Raw genomic sequence first — 23504 nt, forward strand, 5'->3', positions numbered from 1 at the left:
AGGTGTTCAAGGGCATGAGAGCATGGGAAAAAAGAGATGTGCTTCAGTAATGTATTGTTGCATTTAGATTAGATGTAAGTAGTGATATCTGGTGGGAAGAATCTGGATTATTGTAAACTAAGTTGCCTACAAGAGTATGGGAAAAACTAGGGCTGTAGTAAGGTAGTTTCCATAGGAGTGTGGGAACAGAAGGGGAGTGCTGTTCTACAGTATCTAAAGAGGCATGGGAAGGCTCGGGCAGGATACAAGCTGGTATCAGAACTGTATGAGCTACGTGAGGCATGGGACAGGATGCCCTTGTAAAGTATCCAAGAAGTTCCCATTAATTAAAGCATGTTTGTGTTAGGCACTGGTTCAAGAGCATTCGGTAATGGCCAGCTGGGTTCCTCCTACTGGGCTTGTGAGTCCTTGGTGGATGGACTCTGCCTGCATGAGAAAGGATGGCTACCAGAGCAGGAGGGGGGCTGCTAGGGACGGAAGTCTTTCCTATGGGAGCCTCACCATTCCAACTCCTACTAAGCCTGTCTGGTTTTACCCAGGAAACAGGCCAAGCGCTAGGGTCCGAGCAGCCCCAGGATCAGCACTAACTCCCTACATTACCTGAAATGCAACAGAACTGACAATACTTAAAGTGTGTTAAGCCACTCTGCCCTTGGACTTAGGCCTGGAGGACCAGTACTAATTCTGTTATAGACATGTTTCTGCTTCTTCCTCTCATTAGCAAATCTCTCTAACCAGGGCAAGTTGAGCTGTGATTTTTATAACGAGTCTTGTTGCTGCTAAATACCTTAGTACCTCTTACTGTTTTCAATCTGAGATAATAGTTGGCTCTGAAGTGGATAAGTATTTGGCCTTGTCACCTACCTGTTACTAGTTATATATTCCTATATAAGATACGGTCTCTTTAGTGAGGTTAATATCATATGTGTTTTCTGTTCCGAGTTAAAGAAAAGAATTTCAGCATAATTAGTTATCGTAGGGGAGAGTAACTTATGGTCTATCTTATGTTACTTTAAAAAGACATCCAATTTTACTGAAGGTTATTATTTCATGTGGGATTAACACTTGCATTTAGAGCATGTTCTGGAGTGAAAATGAACTATACAAGTCTGAAGAGGATTTGAAAACAGTGGTCTATATAAGTGTAATACCTAGTTTATTTGAACATGGTTACTAACTAAACATGTTTTACTATAGACAACTCATTTGATACAATCTGGAATACCTCTCATAACAGCCTTTGGTTACAACTGGAATAAAATAAGTGTCTCTTAGAGAATGGTGTTGCCTATGTGTTCCTATATAGGATCAGAATCCAAGGGGCGGGGGGGATGAGCAGCTAACAATAAATAATTAGAACAAATAAAAATTTTGCTTTTGGTGAAAATTTTATTTAAAGAAATAAACAAGATCAAATAACGATATATGTCAAATACAAAGACTGGTTCAGAATTTTCTGATTTTTCAGTTGTTATTTGAATTTCTAAAATATATCAATACAATAATTTGCTAACATGTCAGAAGGCAGTTATGGGTAATAAACTGAAGTTCCTTCCCTTTCTGGGACTTGAACCTGAAGTGAAGAATGAAATCAATGAAAATTATAAGTTAAATGATGGTGGAGTCAATGCCAATTTACAAAGCACTTTTAGCCTTAGCCTACACAACTACATTGGTAAATATAATATTCATTACCAGAAAGACTCCTTCTATGAGCCAGATCCTCATAGATTCTTTTAGATTCTCCCTTCAGCCTATTGCTGGCAGTTTTTAGAGAAGGACAGGAGCATCAAGGAGTATGGAAAAATGTAAATTTTCTAGTCTAGAAGTTCTTAATTCGATGTTCTTATTAGAGCCATAACGTTTGAATTAGCTTTCACCATATGACCTGGTTATTGGCAAAGAAAACTAAAAGTGACTGTATTAAGTTTTGTTAAGATCTATTTTGCAAGAAATTTTTTCACAAAAAAAAGTCAACCAGTAACCTGAACTGGAGATGCAAACCTGCTAGAAGGAGCTGTTCTGAGACCCCACCTATTCCAGAATGCCTAAGATGAGACGTTTCCAGAGGGCCAGAGGACTTGATCAGGAAATGCTCTCAGAAACAAGACAGCTGTACGAGATGTGTGAGTCCTAAGATATGATGGACTGACAAAATGGACTTTGGGAATGGGTTACCCTTTTCTTTCACTTCTTCCTCATGCACCATTATTCTTTGTAAGGCCTGCTTGCTAAAGGGGACCAACCCCAACAGCTCCTGTTAATGTGTCAGTCAATCCCTCTCCCTTTTTACCCCACACTATTTCATCATGTTAAGTGTTTGTTATATCAGTTAGTAATTCACTGATAGGACAGTGTTTCTTAGTGAACCAGAGAGGAGGAATGACAGGAAAATTAATTTTAATATTGTTAATATCAAATGTAATATTCCGTACCCCTCCCTCTAAAGGGTCCTAGTAACATCCTTGCATTCCTGCCCTTGAGGCTCTTACTCTCAGATAGGTCGAGCTGGGCCTAGATACTGTCAGAGCTTTACCCAGAATTTGTGCTCTGCTGCATGCCCTTCAAGAATGTGGCCTCTTTCATGACACATTGAGGCATCAGGGTAGGACTTTTGTGAAGGATAGATGAAAAAAAGGGTGAAAGAAGATCTGCAAGAAAGCTATTGCAACAGTCTAGGCAACTATGACAATGAGGGCCAGTACTAAATGGTAACAGTGTTATGGAAATACAATCTATAATAAAATTGACATTTATATAGTTTGTTAAAGTTGACAGAACATTTGCCATATATAATCTGAGTGCATATGGAAAGTAAGTAAGAGGGAGGGGTCCAATATAAAACCTAGTTTTGAAGATGAGAACCTGGTTAAATGCTAGTATTACAGAAAGCAAAGTAAATTATCCTTTAGACACTTTGAAATGATGGCCTGAAGTGTCACCATATGGCCACAGCAGGATATAAAAGGTAATGTGCTTAGAGTTGATAATTCAAGCCTTGGTACTGAATGAGATTTTGTTTTCTTTATAATAAAGTTTAAATTTGCCAATACTTTCATCACTCTCATTCCCCATGGTACTTCCCTCCTCCAAAGTACTTCACCCTTAAAAAAAAAGTCCAGCTAAGCAAAAGCAACCAAAACATTTTTGTTGTTGTTTAGTCATTTTTTCAGTCACGTTCAACACTTTGTGACCCCTTTTGGGGTTTTCTTGGCAAAGATGTTGGAGTGGTTTGCCATTTCTTTCTCCAGATCCTTTAACAGATGAGGAAACTGAGGCAAATGGGGTTAAGTTACTTACGCAGGGTCAGATAGCTAGTAAATGAATGAGATTGGATATGAGCTAGGAAGATGGGTTTTTCTGACTCCAGGTCCAGGACTTTATCCACTGTGCCACCTAGCTGCCCAACAGCACACAGGCTATGTCTAACAACACATCTCATTCCCAAATGTACCATCTACTGCCTCTCTGCCAAGGTGAGGGAGAAATGTTTCATCATTAGTTTTCTGAAGTCAAGAATGGTCTTTGCAATTATAGAGTCCCAATGTATTTCAATATGTAAGAAATTATTAAAACTTTTGTTTCCACAGAAATCATGTAATACATGACTTATGAAACCCAGGAATTGCCTCTCTTTTGTCAACAATAAGGGCCAGATGAAGTTAAGAGAATTTCTCTGCCTATGGTTATTAAGGATGAGATATTTAAACAGGAATACTATCAACATGGATTAGTACTAGATTATCTTCTAGCAGAAGAAGAGGGAAATTGAAAGGTAAAACAGAGAAATTTGTCTCCATAAATTCAGAATAATAGTCATCAGAATGGGAGACATGACAGAGGAGTTATGTCTCACACAGAAGATAATGGGAAAAGCAGAATCCAACTTCTTTATCCTGTTTTGAGGTTAGAAGCCAGTTACGTAGAGTAAAAATTAAGTCTTGCTTGAAATACTCATGTGCAATAAGTTCATGAATATTAACTTCTCCTCTGGGAGGACTAAAGGTTCATTTTAATGATCATACAATGCATGTAGCAAGAGGGGGGACATATCAAGGGGAACTGTGTAATAGGCATATAAGGAAGTTGTACACCCTGTATTATCCAGCCAATGGGGAGATAGGGAGGAACTTTGTGGTCTGGCATAGGTTTTTAAGGCTTGCTTTTGTTTCTGTAGGGTGTGTCTATCCAATGAGACACTCACCACTGCAATTGTGTAATAAGCTTTTTTTATCTTCACCCCTCCTGAGCCTGAATGAGTTATTTCTCACAAATAGCCTTTTCCTGTATAATACTATGGTCATTGTGTAAATTTTTCTGAATGAGATTTCCAAGACAAAAATATAGAAAAATGAAAATCAAAGGCAAAACGTTGGGGAATATTTAAGACAAAGCAATAGGGAAAGTACAAGAAACCAGGAAAAGACAGAGATTGTACATATAAAAATATGAGGACAGACAGGAAAGTATGGTCAAGACAAGGAAAGAAAATATTCAAAAGGAGAAGGTGGTTAACCTCATCAAACACATGGTGGTAAAGAAAGCTGAAGACTGAAAAAAGTTCATTATATTTGGTAATTAGAAGGTGTCAGCCATTACTGAGTTTGTCCTAAGAAAGACAAACAAAATTAGGCTGCATGTGTGTATTTATTTCTCTCAAAGCCTGTGGAACACGCATATAGAGATATGCATAGGAGTTCATTGTGAAAAATGAGCCCAAGGACAAATAGACAGAGGGTATCTCATATCTTCAGAGTAATTCTCTCTCTCCCCTCCTTCCCTTCCTGGCTCAGGATGCCTATGTCAGCCAAAATTATAATCTCTATATGTGTTAACCATAATATGAGAAAGGAATTTCTTAATTGGATAGATTGTAACTACAATAAGATAAGAGAATGTCAAGGTGTCAATTGAAATTATAGATCCAGGATGTCTGTGCTTCTTATATCATTAACATTGACTATATATAGCATAACATATGTCCATAAAATACCAAGATAAGAAAAAGTCCCATTATGCGAGACAGTGTCCAGTTCAAGGAGTCCTGCCATGGATAGTCATAAACAAGAGAATCTCCTGATCAGCTTCATGTGGCCTTGTAGCTGCTGACACAGGAGGGAGCATTTTGGGTTCACTCAGAGAGCAAAGCAAGGCATGTCTGCTATGCCAGAGAACACAAGATATTATGATAAGTTAAGCTCAGAGTAGGCCAAAATGTCTCTTCTGATTGGGGGAGGAGTTCTGTTTCAACAATCTGGCTAGCAGCTGTTGTGGGGGTGAAAGATCAACACAAGCCCAACAACAAGAACGCTACCAGCATGTTGCAAAAGCCCAGGTTCTTTGGTCTGCTTTACTAAGGAAAGCAACATTAAGGGGTTAACAAATTTACTTTAATTCAGCATACAAATACCATTCACTTAGTTCAAGGGAAAAAGCCAGCACCCTGAACTTGAGGGCAAAATACAAACAAATTACAAACATCGACAGACAGACCAAATACAATTCATAGTTACCAACATCTAAGTTCAGCCCAGGAGCTCATAACAACGGCTGGCCCAGAGTCACTCGCACCACCATGGGTGTGGGTAAGAGCTCCAGAAAATAGAGAGCCAACCCCTGGTTCTTTATCTTTTTCAGGGTCAAGGGTGAGTCACACATGCAACTCACCCATGTGACCTAGAATCGTCACAAAGAATTGACTTAAACCCATGTGGCCTAAAAGCCTCTGATGTCCCAAACATGTCACTCAAATTCGTATGTAAACTAGGCCCTCCCCTGAGGCAAGGAGGTCATCAAGGACTCCCAAATCTAATCAAGGAAACAAAGGCCAAACTCTTCAAGGGCACTTAGTTGAACTGAGTGCTAAGAGCCTATTTTGTTTACCAACACACTCCACCCCTTGTTCCAGGATATATAATCTAATCATCCATGGATCCTGAAACAAAACTGACCCATTATACATTGTGATCCAATTACGCAGGAAACTAAAACATATCATTCACAACAAAGCAAAACATATCATTCAGTGACATTCCCATATATTGGTTTACAATTCAAATGTCCACCCCTAGGTCAAAGCAAGTTAATCTCTTTAGCTAATACAGAGTGTCCAAATAAAGTACTTCTTCAGCAGCACACTGCCATTGAAGGCTTTTTCCCAGTACCCTGAGGCATGGGCATGCTTTAGTTAGTAAAGTCCTAAAGCAAACAAACAAACAGAGTTCTATTGGGGACATCTCTTTCTGCCCAAACTGCCGTTGCAGGCTTCCACTTGGCACCCAAAGTCCAAACAAAGTTCTGTTGGGGTCTGTTCTCCCCATTATGTTCCAGTCCCTGGTTCCAAGCCCTGAGGGGCAGCTGGGTGATAAAGCCAACAGGGTGGGCTCCCTGGGGGTCCAAGGCACTTCCCCCAACCCCAAGAAAAATAAATCCACACCTCCCTCCTGGATCCCAAGCAGCCAAAGGGGGAGGTAGCAGAAAGGCACACTTAGCCCCTTGCTGCCAAGATTCCCTCTTGCCCCAGGGCTGAATTCCAAGCCCCTGGGTTCCTGGTCATCTAGCTCTGGCTGGCCTCTCCTAGTTTCTGCCAGAATCTCAGTTGCAATGTAGGTGATTCTGCACCTTTTTGCTCACCTCAAAGTTCTCCGCTGTGGCTGGGGAAGGCAGGGGAAAAGTACACTCAGCATCTTGCTGCAAAGTTTCCATCTTGCCCCAGGGCTGAACTCCAGGCTCCTGGGTTCCAACTCCGGCTGGCCTCACCTGGCTTCTGCTGGAATGTATGTGATTCTCCACTGTTTCGATCTTCTCACCAAAGTCAGCTCTAAGGCAGCTCAGTGCTTTCAGCTTTCCAAAGTTCCCATGCATGCAGTCTTCTGCTCTGTCTGGATCAATATTTTGGCAGCTGCTGAAACAAATGGCACAGTCGTGGTCAGGATCTGCATTTTAATAGGAAAGCATGGTGTTTTGGGGAACTGGGTTGGTTGAATGTTTCCCAGTTTTTGCATTGCTCTTTGTACTTGGGGTGGCTATGGAGCTGAGACCAGCCTTTCTGCAGAATAGTCCTGGGGAAGAGGAGATCCCCCAGCAGCCAGACCATCCATCTCCCACACCTCACGAAACCAGAGGCTATAGAATATAAAGCCAGTGAGTAGACCCACAGATTCCAACACAAGAAATTTGGGTCAGAGCCCCCGGAGCCTCAGAAAGAGATCCACTTTAGAAGCCAAACCATGAAAAAAAACATGCTAAAAAGTCAAAGACGATTGATTCGTATTATGGAGAGAAGGAAGATCAAAATACCAATTCAGAAGAGGACAGCATGGACAGTACACCCACATCTGAAACCTCAAAAGAGAAAATGAACTGGTCTCCAGACCAAAAAGCATTCCGGGAAGAACTCAAGGAGGACTTTAAAAACCAAATTAGGGAGGTAAAAGAAAAAGTGGAAAAAAATTCAATGAGGAAAACAAATCTTTAAAAGGTAAAATCAGAGAAATGGTTAAGGAAAATCAGAATATAAATGGTGAAAATGTCTCACTGAAAAGTAAAATCAACCAAATGGAAAAGGAGATAGAGAAGATAAAGGAAGAAAACAAAGCATAAAAAATAGAATTGGGCAAGTAGAAGCTAATGACTCTATGAGATATCAAGAATTGGTCAAACAAAATCTAAAGAATGAAAAAATAGAAGAAAATGTGAAATACATGATTGAAAAAACAACTGACCTGAAAAATAGATCCAGGAGAGACAATCTAAGAATTATTGGTCAACCTTAAAGCTTTGATGAAAAAAAGAGCCTGGATAGTATCTTCCATGAAATTCTTAAGGAAAATTGGCCAGAAGTCCTAGAACCAGAGGGTAAAATTTTCATCAAAAGAATCCATTGATCACCCCATGAAAAAGATTCCAAATTGAAAACGCCAAGAAATATTATAGCCAAATTCCAGAACTACCAGGTCAAGGAGCAAATACTGCAAGCAGCTAGAAAGAAATAATACAAATATCACAGATCTACAGTCAGGATCATGCAGGATCTTTCAGCTTCTACATTAAATGACAGAAGAAATTGGAATACGATATTCTGAAAGGCAAAGGAGCTTGGACTGCAACCAAGGATCAACTACCCAGCAAAATTGAGCACAATTTTCCAGGCAAGGAGATGGACATTCAATGAAATAAGGGAATTACAGACCTTCCTGCTGAAAAGGCCAGAGCTCAATGGAAAATTTGATCTCCAAATACAAAACTCAAGAGAGACATAAAAAGGTAAATGGGAGAAAAAAACCCTAGTTAATTAATAAGGCTAATTAGTTACATCTTTGTATAGGATTATTTTGTTTTATATATGGTATATATATATATATAAAAATATATATGTCAATCTTGAGAATAGTATACTTATGACAACTGAAAGGGATATTCATAGACTGTGGATATCAGTATAAAATAACAAATACAATGATAAAATATATAATTAAGAGATATGAAGGGATGGTTCTGGAGAAGAGGTAAGGAGGTAGTGGAAAAGGGTAAATTACATCGCATGAAAAGGCACAAAAACATATTATAGTAGAGGGAAAGAAGGGAGGGAGAAGAGCAGAATTTGAGCTTTACTCTCATCAGATTTGGTTCAAGAAGGGAATAACATACCCTGATAAGTACAGAAATCTAATTTGTCCTACAGGCAGTAGGAGGGGGAAGGGGGGAAAAAGGGAGGGGAGTGGTCAGAAGGGAGGGAAGAAGTAGCAAGGGGAAAACGGTAAGATTAGGGAGGGGAATCAAGAGGGAGGGTAAACTGAGGAAGGCAGCAGTCAAAAGCAAAACTCTATTGAAGAGTGGAAGGGGAAAGGGAGAAATAAAAGCATAAACAGGAGGGGGGAAATAGGATGAAGAAAAAGACACGATAGTAATCATAACTGTGAATGTAAATGGGATGAACTCTCCCATAAAATGCAAGTGGATAGCAGAATGGATTAAAAACCATAATCCTACAATATGCTGTTTATAAGAAACACATTTGAAACAGGGGGATACACACAGGGTAAAGGTAAAAGGCTGGAGTAGAATATATTGTGCTTCAGCTAAGGTAAAAAAAAAAAAGCAGGGATAGTAATCCTAATCTCAGACAAAGAAAAACCAAAGATAGATCTAGTTAAAAGAGATAAGGAAGGACACTACATCCTGCTAAAAGGCACCCTAAACAATAAAGTAATATCATTATTTAACATATATACACCAAGTGGTATAGCATGCAAATTCTTAAAGGAGAGGTTAAGGGAGTTACAGGAAGAAACAAACAGCAAAACTATAACAATTGGAGACCTCAACCTCCCCCTCTCTGAACTTGATAAATCTAACCTCAAAATAAAAAAGAAAGTTAAGGAGGTGAACAGAATTTTAGAAAAGGCAGATATGATAGACCTCTGGAGAAAACTGAATGGAGATAAAAAGGAATATACTTTTTTCTCAGTGGTATATTGCACATACTCAAAATTTGACCATGTACTAGGGCATAAAAACCTCACATTCCAGTGCAGAAAGGCAGAAGTAGTCAAAGCATCCTTTTCAGATCACAATGCAATAAAAATTATTTGTCATAAAGAACTATGGAAAAATGAACTAAAGATTAATTGGAAACTAGATGATCTAATTCTAAACAATGAGTGGACCAAGGAACAAATCATAGAAACAATTAATAACTTCATTCAAGAGAATGACAATAGTGAGACAACATACCAAAACTTATGGGATGCAGTAAAAGCAGTTGTTAGAGGAAGTTTTATATCTCTAAATGCTTACATGAATAAAACAGAGAAAAAGGAGATCAATGATTTGGGCATGCAACTGAAAAAGCAAGAAAAAGAACAAATTGAAAACCCCAATTAAATACCAAATTAGAAATACTGAAAATCAAAGGAGAGATTAATAAAATTGAAATCAAGAAAACTATTAAATTAATAAATAAAACCAAGAGCTGGTTTTATGAAAAAAACCAATAAAATTGATAAACCTTTGGTCAATTTGATTTAAAAAAAGAAAGAAGAAAATCAAATTAACAGTATCAAAAATGAAAAGGGTGAATTCACCTCCAATGAAGAGGAAATTAAAGCAATAATTAGGAATTATTTTGCCCAAATGTATGGACATAAATTTGACAACCTTAAGGATATGGATGAATATCTACAAAAATATAAATTGCCCATGTTAACAGAAGAGGAAGTAAAATACTTAAATAACCCCATCTCAGAAGAAGAAATTGAGCGAGTCACCAGTGAACTCCCTAGGAAAAAAATCTCCAGGGCCAGACAGTTTTATGTGTGAATTCTATCAAACATTTAAAGAACAATTAATTCCTATACTTTGTAGACTATTTGGGAAAATAGGTGAAGAAGGAGTCCTACCAAATTCTTTTTATGACATAAATATGGTACTAATACCCAAACCAGGAAGAGTCAAAACAGAGGAAGAAAATTATACACCAATTTCCCTAACAAATATTGATGCAAAAATTTTAAACAAATATTAGCAAAAAGATTGCAGCAACTTATCATTAGAATAATACACTATGACCATATAGGATTTATTCCAGGAATGCAAGGCTGGTTCAATATTAGAAAAACTATCAGCATAATTGATCATATCAACAACAAAACTAGCAGAAGCCATATGATCATCTCAATAGATGCAGAAAAAGCCTTTGACAAAATACAACACCCATTCCTATTAAAAACACTAGAAAGCATGGGAATAAATGGAGCCTTCCTTAAAATTATAAATAGCATCTACCTAAAACTATCAACAAGCATTATTTGTAATGGGGATAAGCTAGATGCAGTCCCAATAAGATCAGGGGTGAAACAAGGATGTCCATTATTACCCCTACTATTCAATTTGGTACTAGAAACGTTAGCCGTAGCAATAAGAGGAGAAAAAGAAATTGAAGGAATTAGAATAGGCAAAGAAGAAACTAAATTATCACTTTTTGCAGATGATATGATGATTTACTTAGGGAATCCTAGAGAATCACATAAAAAACTATTTGAAATAATAAACAACTTTAGCAAAGTTGCAGGATATAAAATAAACCCACATAAATCCTCAGCATTCCTACACATAACTAAGCCCAACAGCAAGAGATAGAAATTCCCTTTAAAGTTACTGTAGACACTATAAAATATTTGGGAGCCTATCTGCCAATACAAACCTAAGGCCTATATGAACATAATTACAAAACACTTTTCACACAAATGAAGTCAGATCTAAATAAATGGAAAAATATCAGTTGCTCATGGTTAGGCCAAGCTAATATAATAAAAATGACAATTTTACCTAAATTATTTTATTTATTCAGTGCCATACCAATTGAACTACCAAAAAAATTATTTTACAGAGCTGGATAAAATAATAACAAAATTCTTCTGGAAGAACAAGAGGTCTAGAATATCTACAGAATTAATCAAAAAAAAAATGCTAGGGAAGGTGGCCTAGCCATACCAGATATTAAACTGTACTATAAAGCAGCAGTCATAAAAACTACCTGGTACTGGCTAAGAAACAGTTTGGTGGATCAGTGGAACAGGTTAGGTACACAAGACATAGTAGTTAATGACTATAGCAATCTACTCTTTGATAAACCCAAAGAATCTAGCTTCTGGGCTAAGAATTCACTATTTCAAGATGGTGGCTGGAAAGCAGGGACCTGCATGAGCTCCTTACCAGGTCCCTCCAAAAACCTATAAAAATGGCTCTGAACAAATTTTAGAACTGCGGAACCCACAAAATAGCAGAGGGAGGCAGGGCTCCTGCCCAGGACAACCTGGATGTTCGCTGGGCGAGGTCTATCGTGCACAGAGCTGGGAGCGGAGGGGAGCGGAGCTCAGCATGGGCAGCGGCAGGACCAATCAGACCAGGAGCCAGGCAGAACAAGCCCTAGTGCCCTGAATCACTGAGCTGTGGCAGTTACCAGACTTTTCAACCCACAAACACCAAAGACAACAGAGAAGGTTAGTGGGAAAAGCTGTGGGGACAGAGCGGAAGGATTTTGCAGTTTGGCCACTGTCCCGGGGGTAGCGGGAGTGGTGCAGCTACAAAACTACAACTGCAGTTGCCTCTGGCCCCAGGCCCACCTGGTGGGAGGAATTAAGTGGCAGATCAGAGCAGGAGTCCAGAGCCTGCTTAAGATTTGCATCAGGTCTGGGTTGGCGGTTCTTGAGGAAGGAGGAGTGCTGGTGTGGCAGAGCTGGCTGTATAGAAATAGCTCTGAAAACAACAGCGCATCCCCTCAAGCTTGGAACAAAGTACTCTCTACTCTTCAAGCAGTCATACCCCGACAAAAAACTCAAGAGTCAAGTAAGTTGTCTGGGAACATGGCCAGGCAGCGAAAACACACTCATATTCGGTCTCAGACTTTGGAATCTTTCTTTGGTGACAAAGAAGACCAAAACATACAGCCAGAAGAAGTCAACAAAGTCAAAGAGCCTACATCAAAAGCCTCCAAGAAAAACATGAACTGGTCTCAGGCCATGGAAGAGCTCAAAAAGGATTTGGAAAAGCAAGTTAGAGAAGTAGAGGAAAAATTGGGAAGAGAAATGAGAATGATGTGAGAAAACCATGAAAAACAAGTCAATGACTTGCTAAAGGAGAACCAAAAAATACTGAAAAAAATACTGAAGGAAACAACAACTTAAAAAATAGACTAACTCAAATGGCAAAAGAGCTCCAAAAAGTCAATGAGGAGAAGAATGCCTTGAAAGGCAGAATTAGCCATATGGAAAAGGAGGTCCAAAAGTCCACTGAAGAAAATACTACCTTAAAAATTAGAATGAAGCAAGTGGAAGGTAGTGACTTTATGAGAAATCAAGATATCATAAAACAGAACCAAAGGAATGTAAAAGTGGAAGACAATGTGAAATATCTCATTGGAAAAACCACTGACCTGGAAAATAGATCCAGGAGAGATAATTTAGAAATTATTGGACTACCTGAAAGCCATGATAAAAAAAAGAGCCTAGGTATCATCTTTCAAGAAATTATCAAGAACTGCTCTGATATTCTAGAGCCAGAGTGTAAAATAGAAATTGAAAGAATTCACAGATTGCCTCCTCAAAAAGATCCCAAAAAGAAAACTCCTAGGAATATTGTTGCCAAATTCCAGAGCTCCCAGATCAAGGACAAAATACTGCAAGCAGCCAGAAAGAAACAATTTGTGTATTGTGGAAACGCAATCAGAATAACACAGGATCTAGCAGCTTCTACCTTAAGGGACTGAAGGGCTTGGAATACGATATTCCAGAGGTCAATGGAGCTAGTATTAAAACCAAGAGTCACCCACCCAGGAAAGATGAGTATCATTCACAAAAGCAAAATATGGATTTTCAACAAAACAGAGGACTTTCAAGCTTTCTCAGTGAAAAGACCAGAGCTAAACAGAAAATTTGACTTTCAAACACAAGAATCAAGAGAAGCATGAAAAGGTAAACAAGAAAGAGAAATCCCAAGGGACTTACTAAAATTGAACTGTTTTGTTTACATTACTACTTGGAAAGATGATGTGTACGATTCATGAGACCTCAGTATTAGGGTAGCTGAAGGGAATATGCATATATATATATATATATATATATATATATATATATGTGTGTGTGTGTGTGTGTGTGTGTGTGTGTGTGTGTATGTATATATATATGGGTATGTATATATATGTGTGTGTGTATGCATGTATATGTATAGGCAGAGGCCACACAGTGAGTTGAATATGAAGGGATGATATCTAAAAAAATAAAATCAAATTAAGGCATGAGAGAGGAATATACTGAGAGAGGGAGAAAGGGAGAGATAGAATAAATTATCTCTCATAAAAGTGGCAAGAAAAAGCAGTTCTGTAGGAAGGGAAGAGGGGGCAGGTGAGGCGGAATGAGTGAATCTTGCTGTCATCAGATTTGACCTGAGGAGGGAATGTCATACAACTCAATTGGGTATCTTACCCCACAGGAAAGAAGGAGGAAGAAGATAAAAAAGGAGGGATAACAGAAGGGAGGGCAGATAGGGGGAGGAAGTAATAAAAAACACACCCTTTCGAAAAGGGACAGGGTCAAGGGAGAAATCAATAAAGGGGGATAGGTTATGAAGGAGCAATATATAGTTAGTCTTTCACAACATGAATATTGTGGAAGGGTTTTACATAATGATACACATGTGTCCTATGCTGAGTTGCTTGCCTTCTTAGGGAGAGTGGGTGGGGAGGGAAGAAAGGAGAGAATTTGGAACTCAAAGTTTTAAAAACAGATGTTCAAAAACAAACAAAAAAAAGTTTTTGCATGCAACTAGGAAATAAGATGCACAGGCAATGGGGTGTAGAAATTTATCTTGCCTTACAAGAAAGGAAGGGAAAAGGGGATTTGAGGGGAGTGGGGTGACAGAAGGGAGGGCTGACTGGGGAACAGGACAACTAGAATATATGCCATCTAGGAGGGGGTGGGAGGGTAGAAATGGGGAGAAAATTTATAATTCAAACTCTTGTGAAAATCAATGCTGAAAACTAAATATATTAAATAAATTTTAAAAAACTGAAAAAAAAGAATTCACTATTTCACAAAAACTCCCAGGAAAATTAGAAAATGGTAGGGCAGAAACTGGGCATAGACCAATGTCTTACACCATATACCAAAATAAAGTCAAAATGGGTTCATGATTTAGGAATAAAGGCTGACAGTGTAAGCAATTTGGGAGAGCAAGGAATAGTTTACCTATCAGATTTATGGGAAAACAAAGTATTCACGACCCAACAAGAGATAGAGAGCATTATAAAATGCAAAATGGATAATTTTGATTATGTTAAATTGAAAAGTTTTATATTAAAAAAAAGCCAGTACAACAAAGATTAGGAGGGAAGCAGAAAATTGGGAGAAAATCTTTACAACTAGTGTCTCTGATAAAGGCCTCATCTCTAAAACATACAGGGAACTGAGCCAAATTTGTATGAATACAAGTCATTCCCCAATTGAGAAATGGTCAAAGAATATGAACACACAATTTTCAGAGGAAGAAATTAAATACGTCCATAGGCATATGAAAAGTGCTCTAAATCACTACTGATTAGAGAAACGCAAATCAAAACAACTCTTAGGTAACACATCTCTCCTGTCAGATTGGCCAAAATGACAAAACAGTAAAATGATAAATGCTGGAGAGGATGTGGGAAAATTGGAACACTGTTACATTGTTGGTGGAGTTGTAAACTGATCCAGCTATTCTGGAGAGCAATTTGGAACTATGCCCAGAGGGCTATAAAAATGTTCATACCCTTTGACCCAGCAATACCACTTCTAGGGTGGTATCCCAAAGAGATCACACAAGTGGGAAAAGGACCCATATGTACAAAAATATTTATAGCAGCTCTTTTTGTAGTAGCAAAGTATTGGAAATCAAGGCAATGCCCATTAATTGGGGAATGGCTGAACAAGTTGTGGTATATGAATGTAATGGAATATTATTGTGCTATAAAAAATGGGGAAGATAGGGACTTCATAATAACCTGGAAAAACCTACATGATATAATGCTGAGTGAGCAGAACAGAACTAGGAGAACATAAAATTATACACAACCACAGATATTTGGATTTTGTGATGACTAATCTTGATAGACTTGGCTCTTCTCAACAATACAAGATTCAAAGACAACTCCAAAGGACTCAATATGGAGACAGCTGTTACATCCAGAGAAAGAACTATGGAGTCTGAGACTGAGGCAAACTGTTAGCTCTTCTTTTTTCTTTTTCTTTTGTTTTTTTTTCTCTTTTGTTTTTGTTCTTTTTTGTTTTTTGTTTTTGTTTATTCTTTCTCCTGATTCATTCTATTAGCCATAATTTTTCTTAACAACTTGACTATCGTGTAAATAAGTTCATTGTGAAGTTATATGTAGAAGATATATCAGATTCCATGCTCTCTTGGGGAGGAAGGGAGGGAGTGTGGGAGGGGGGAAAGAAAATCTGGAACTCAAAGTCATGCAGAACTAAGTGTTGTAAACTAAAAATAAAAAATCTTAATTAAAAAAAAAAGAAATCCAGGTCTTTCTGGCTCCAAGAGCAGTTCTCTATCCACTATGCCATGCTGCCTCTAGTCATCATTATTTAAACTGTATTTCCATTAACTTTCTCCTAATATATGTTTAAGTATCCAAATATGTATTCCTGTATTAGCCATGTTATAAAAAATACAAAGAAAGAAAGAGAAGAAAGTAAACTTTGATCTGCACTCTGAGTCCACCAGCTCTCTATCTGGAGATTGGCTGGAACTTTTATTATGAGTCCTTTGTGGTTAGTCATTAGGTTGATCAGGGATATCAAGTTTTTCAAAGTTGATTATCCTTACAATAATGAGCAATATTGCATAAATTCTTCTGCTGGTTGTACTCAAATTTAGTTTGCATCGGTTCATACATGCCTCAGATTTTTCTGAAACCATCTTTTCATCTTTCTTATAGCAAAAGAGTTCCTATACCCTAACTTGTTCAGCCATTCCACAATTGATAAATATCCCCTCAGCATCCAAATTTTTGCCACCACAAAATGAGCTACTATATTTTTGTACACATAGGTCTTTTTTTGTCTTTCTTTCATCTCTTTGAGAATATAGACCCAGGATTGATGTTGCCACGTCAAAGGGTATGCACAGTTTAATAGCTTTTGGGGCCCAGTTCCAAATTGCTTTCTAGAACAGTTGAATCAGTTCACACCTCCACCAATAACGCATTAGTGTACTTGTTTTCTCATAGCTCCTCCAATATTTACAATTTTCCATTTTTGTCAACACCCAATCTGATGTGTATGAGGTAGTACTTCAGAATTATTTTAATTTGCTTTTCTCTATTAATGATCTAGTGTATTTTTCATATGGTTATTGATAGCTTGGATTCTTTCTCTGAAAATGATGGCCTATTCATGCCCTTTAATCATTTATCAATTGGAGAATTGTTCTTATTCTTATAAATTTTACTTAGTTCCATACATATGTTAGAAATCAGAACTTTATTGGACAAACTTGCTACAAAGTTTCTCCCCCCTTCCCAAGTTTCCTGTGTTTCTTCCAATTTTAGCTGCATTAGTCTTGTCTGTGCAAAAACTTAAAAATTTTATATAATCAAAATTGCACATTTTACCACCTTTAAATCTATCTCTTCTTTAGTCAAGAACTCTTCCACTATTCATAGATCTGACCGATAATTTCCTCCATGTTCCACTAATTTGGTTATGTCACACATGTAAATCATGTATTCATTTGGAGATTATCATGATATAAAATATGAGACATTAGTCTATATCTAATTTCTGTAATACTACATTCTACTTTTCCCAATAATTGTTGAACAGTGATTTATTGGCCCAATAGCTGGGATGTTTGGGTTTATCAAACACTAAGCTACTGAGCTCATTTTCTTAGTATATTGTGTATCTAATCTATTCCATTGATCAACTTACTTCTTCCCTAGCGTCATATTATTTTGACAGTTACTGCTTTGTAGCATAGTTTGAGATCTGATACTGCTAGGCCCTCTTCCTTTCCATTTTTTCCCATTAGTTTTTTTGAAATTTTTGACCTTCTGTTCCTCCACATGAATGGTTATTTTTTTCTAGCTTTATAAAGCTTTTTTAGTTTGGTTGGTATAGAGGTGAATAAGCAAATTAATTTCAGTGACATTGTCTTTTTTGTCATTTTGGCGTGGCCTGCCCATAAGCAATTAATATGTCTCCAATAATTTAGATCTGTCTTTATTTTCATCAAGAGTGTCTTGTAATTGTGTTCATATAATTCCTGTGTCCATTTTGGCAGACAGACTTTTAAGTATTTTTTACTACCCATAGTGTATATATAGAAATGCTGATGATTTGTGTGGGTTTATTTTGTATACTACAACTCTGCCGAAGTTGTTCATTGTTCTGATAAGTGTTTTAGTTGACTCTCTAGGGTTGCACATTGAAGTAAACATCAAATAATCTACAAAGAGTCACAGTTTTGTTTCCTCTTTGCCTATGCTTATTTATGGCCCATTGGCACAAATTGTTCACATCCTCCTATTCCACCAGGGGAAGTTTTCACATGCCAAGGATAGACACCCCCCTAACTAGAATCATTGGTTATACCCAACCTGGTTTAGCCTGTCTGTCTAAACAGTTTTACCAAAGTGTGGCTGTTGCACATGCTACAGCTTCCTGGACTCACAGGTGAGAGTTGGGTGGCAGGTGGATACCAAAGGTAGAAAGCAGCCTTGAGAAAAGACCTCAGCAGCCCTTACACCAGAGGCACTAGTCTTCCTGGAACACCCATATACTCTGCCTGGCACATAGTAGGCACTTAACAAATGTTAATTCATTAACTGATTGATAAAGTCATAGATAGCAAGCTTATAAAATTTGAAAAGGACACAAAACTGTGAGGGGTCACTACACACTGGATGACAAAGTCAGGAGTGAAAAAAAGGCAAAAGACAGTCCCTGCCCTCAAGGAATTCACAATCTAACAGGAGAGACCCGAACAAATATAGACAAACAAGCTATATATAGGATAGAGAGGAAATAATTAACAAAGGGAAGGCATTAGGATTAAGGGAAACGACTTCTTTCAGAATGTGGGACTTTAACTGAGATTTAAAGGCAGTCAAGGAAGTCATTATTCTAATCACTAATAAATCAACATATCCCAAGCATTGACAAAAGTCTTAAAGAGCACACGTCCAAGCTCAGATTACTGGGGCTTTCCAATGTAGGCCTTGTGCTAAATTGACATTAAATTATTTGGATGACTATTTTCTGAGTGAAGCCATCTAATTAATTTTAAATACGTCTAATAACATTATTGTCTGGTGTACCCTGATCTATCAGTTTGACATTGTCAGAGAAAAAGTTAATATTGTACTTTGTTATAGGCCTACAAAACAAGTTTTAAAAATAATTTTAGATTATTCTAAATCCAAGCATTGCTCTTCTCAGAAATTTCCAAACTGACAGTTCCCTCATGCCCTCATCCATCTCTCCATATAAGTCACAGGATTAGCAGCTCTAGGAATACATATATTGGCTGGAGTAATAGATTCTAATTATCAAGGAGAAATTATTATGACATTCCAGAATTTAGGTGAAGAACCTATACAGTTTTGTAAAAATGATAGAATAATTCAAGTGACTATTATTTCTAATGACACCATACCCCTTGTGAAGACTGACCCTCCTTCCAAAATAACTAGTAGAGGAATGTAAGGGTTTGGTTCTACTGATAGAATAAAACTGGGAGCTAAAGAATGGGTAAAATGGAAGCCAGATGATGTTCCAAAGGCTGCAGAAATTATAGCACACGGGAAGGATAATACTGTTACTGTCATTTACCCAGCAGAAAATGATTATCACATTCTATCCTTGATTTGTATTCTATTGTGAATGAGGCTATGGTTATTTCCTTGTTTCTTTTTGGCTTTTGTCTATTGAAATTTGTGAGATCTGTTTCCTGCAGGCTTAGTACACTCCACTTGCAGATGCCTGATTGCTTAAGCCAGATGTCACCCTCTGATGTGTTTGGATGTCACCCCTGGACCTGATAACCATGATGTGTCATCCCTGGACCTGGCATTGACCAAGCTCAGGATGCCAGCTAAAGAACTGACCATCTCGAATGGGTCACTTGACCTCTTGGGGAAGAGACAACTCTACATCCAATTTCAGCAGGAAGAAGCTTTGGAGGACAAGACCTTCACCTCTTACCCCGATTTTGAGCCGTATTCGTTTGAGGGGGGAATGATGACATTGTTTTATATGCTTATTTTTTGTTATCTCTGTTATTTTGTTGTAAAGTTCTGTTGACACCAGTTATCCCAAAACTCCTATGGATTGCCCTATTGACCTATGTAATGGATAAGAAAGATCTTGGGACTGAATGTGATGACAGTTTAGATTTGAAGATCTTTCCCACCCATTAATAGACCATGTGACCTGCTTATGTCATAGGAAGCCTAAGTGACATGTGGTGGGAGAAGCTTGCTGAGAGGAAAAGGAAAGTGTGTCACAGGAAATGCTGAGAGAGAGCAGTTAGAGCTGAGAGAAAGAGCAGATGTGTCCTGTGCTGTGAGTTTGTTGTGGGAAGGCCCTAGCTGTGGGCAGGGAAGTTATGGAATGGTGTGGTTCTCTGCTGTGATATTGTGTATTGAATTCTTTCCTGCTGTGATGGATTGGGCTTATTGGTTTTGGGATCTGGTTCCCTGGTGTCTGAATAAATGGTTTACTTCTTTTACCTTCTATATAGAGAGTCTCGTATATTTTGTGATACAGAAACTTATAGGCATTTTGACAATTATCACCTATGTTGTGATTATTGCCCTGCTAATACACTTCTCCAGTTCATTTTACAGATGAGGAAACTGAGGCAAACAGGATTAAGTGACTTGTCCATGGTTACACAGCTTGTAAGTGTCTGAGGCCAGATTTGTACTCAGGAAAATGAGTCTTTCTGATTGCAGGCCTGGTGCTCTATCCATTGGGCCACCTAGCTGCCCTGAAGTACCATAATCATCTTTTATTCAACATGTTCCAAACAGAACTCATTACTTCCCCCACTTCTTCCATTCAACCCTTCCCCCAAAATTCCTTATTTCTAACGAAGGTGTCACCATCTTTCCAGACAGGTAGATTTGCAACATTAGTGTCATATTTAGCTCTTTCTTCTCCCTTATTTCCAAAGTACTCCCCCTGGGTTACTCCGCAACTCATATTTATAGGTAGAGTCACTGGGTAACAACTAACTCAGGTTCTCTGTGGGTCCACACTCCTAAAACAAACTCACAAAGCCCACTGATGTTTATTTTTTTTATTAGTCAACTAGAAGACATTAATTAGCTCAAAATAAAAGCATGTATTGGAATATCATAATGACAAAACATCATTCCAACTAACCTAGGACATAGTCTTCTACATAGGAGGAAGCATGGATACAGAGGTTATAAGTTGAGAGAGGTACATATGTAGAGAACACGCACAGTGAGGATGCATGTGAATGGGCACAACTCATAGCTCTGATACTACAAGAGTTGCAGCTCTCTTCCCACTGAGCCTGATGACTTTGGTCTCAATCTCCACCAGATTCTCTGCTGCTACTATTTACTGCTGGACCAGTCTCTACTGGACTTTTCCAGATGCTGCATGCAGATAGATATAACTTCAGTGCTTCACCACTTCCACCTACAGCTACTCTGTATAAGAACTGGACTCCACTTCCCCATGTCTCACTGGAATCAGGATAAGTCTTGCCTCTGGAGCCTCCCATCCCCTGAAGAGGATCTCAACTTAGTCCATCCTTTACTCAGCTGTCAAACTGATTTTCCTAAAGTGTAGTTCTGACCATGCCAAACACCCTTCCCAGTCTCTGTATTAGCCAGGCAATAAACACAACATCCACAATAATTGTGAATATACCTATGTAATTCTGTAACACAAAATATGAGAGACTCTCCATATAGAAGGTAGAAGAAGTAAAACAGTTATCCAGATACCAGATAACCAAATCCCATAACCAGTAAGTCCAACCCATCCAAGCAGCAAGCAACTCTCCAAACCAGTAAGGCCACTTTATCATAACAAGGAATTTAAAACACAATATCACAGCATGGAGCCTTGCTATCCCATAACCTTCCACACCCCTGCTGGGGCCTTCCCACAACAAACACTCACAGCACAGCACAGCACAGCACATGGCTGCTCTTTCCCTCAGCTCTAACTGCTCTCTCTCTGTTTCCTATGACACACTTTCCTTTTCCTCTCAGCAAGCTCCTCCTACCACATGTGACTTAGGCTTTCTATGACATAAGCAGGTCACATGGTCACAATGGGGAGGAAATATCTTGAAATCTAAATTGTTATTACAGTCCCTCATTCAATATACTCCAATGGCTCCCTATTGTCTCCAATAGCAAATATGAAAATCCTCTGTTTGGCTTTTAACACTCTTCATAACCTACATTTTTTAATAACTTACTCTTGGTCACATACTCTTCCATCTAGTGACACTGGCCTTCTTGCTGTTCCTCCCACAAGCAATTCCATCTCCCAACTCAGAGCATTTTTACTGGTTTTCCCCCAGGCCAGGAAAGTTCTCGCTCCTCATCCCCACCTCCTGGTTACCCTAGATACCCTCAAATTCCAGCTAAAATCCTACCTTCTATAGAAAAGCTTTCCTCATCTCCCTTAATTTTGAGGCCCTCCCTCAAAGTCTACCCTCACTTTTTTCTGTATATATCTTGTTTGTGGATGCTTTTTGCATGTTGTCTCCCTTATTAGACTCAGCTCCTTGAAAGCAGGTACTGTTTTTTGCTTTCTTTTTATTCCTAGGGCTCAGCATAGTACCTGGCCCATAGTAGCTACTTAACAGACACTCTGTACCTCCATAGATACTCTATCTGAATATCTCATCAACTGGATCTTCCCCTCCTAATTTGATTTTTTTTTTTGAGTTTTTTGATTAAAGGGGCCATCTCTTGATTAACTTCTTCAAGAGGCCTAGTCACTGAATGGGTATTACCTCACTCAAAGTGAGAACCTGAAAAGACCTTAGCCCAAAAGGGCCAGGGTCTCCCAGTGCATCTTGGACCATCTCCAGTCATCCTGGTGAATATCAAGCCACTGGACCCTGATGGCTCTGGAGGAGAAAGTGAGGCTGGTGACCTTGCACAGCCCTCCCTCACTCAAATCAAAGGCAACTCCAGTCATGTCATCATTTCCCTGATGTCATGGTCCTCTTTGAGAACGAAGGACGAACACATGTGCAGCTATCAAAAACAATTTATTAAGCACCTCCTCCTGCTAGGCACTATGCTAAACCTTATGGATAGGAGAGGTTCATTTTTCATTTTGTCTGTGCCCAGGGTGATTACCACAAGGCTTCATACAGCATAGATGCTCATATTTTTCTCTTGTTCGTTTTTAAAATTAAAACAAAATTAATCTTCTCTCCTTCCCAGCTCCCAATTCTCTTCCAAATGAAAAGAAAAACAAACCTCGAACAGGGGATTCTTTTTTTTTTTTTTTAACTGTCCTGGACCTTTTAACAGTCTGGGGAGGAGATCTAATGAGCCCTTTTTAGAATAACATTTTTATATGAATAAAATATATAAGATTACAAAGGAAAACAATTATGTTGAAACGTAGTTATTAAAATATTTTCTTAAAAACCAAGTTCATGGACTACAGCTGAAGAACGCCAGCCTTCAACATTTAATAATGCTTGGTGGCCTAAAAGCCTCTGGGCCTTCTTCCAGTTGCCTCGCCTTTTCTTTCTGCGCGGACATCTCTCCTGACTTCCGACTACATTTCCGGAAATACCGAGCCATGACTCCGCTTCTGTCTTAATAAGGCAGGACTCTTAGTCGCTGTTGCCAAGGAAACGTTGACCTCCCCCCCGCCCCCCCCAATCAGAAGAGAGAAGCACCTAAACACTCGGTCCCGAAGTGGGGGCGGAGTTGAAGGAGAAGG

The sequence above is a fragment of the Trichosurus vulpecula genome, chromosome 3, assembly GCF_011100635.1.
Source record: "Trichosurus vulpecula isolate mTriVul1 chromosome 3, mTriVul1.pri, whole genome shotgun sequence".
NCBI classification, from domain to species: domain Eukaryota; kingdom Metazoa; phylum Chordata; class Mammalia; order Diprotodontia; family Phalangeridae; genus Trichosurus; species Trichosurus vulpecula.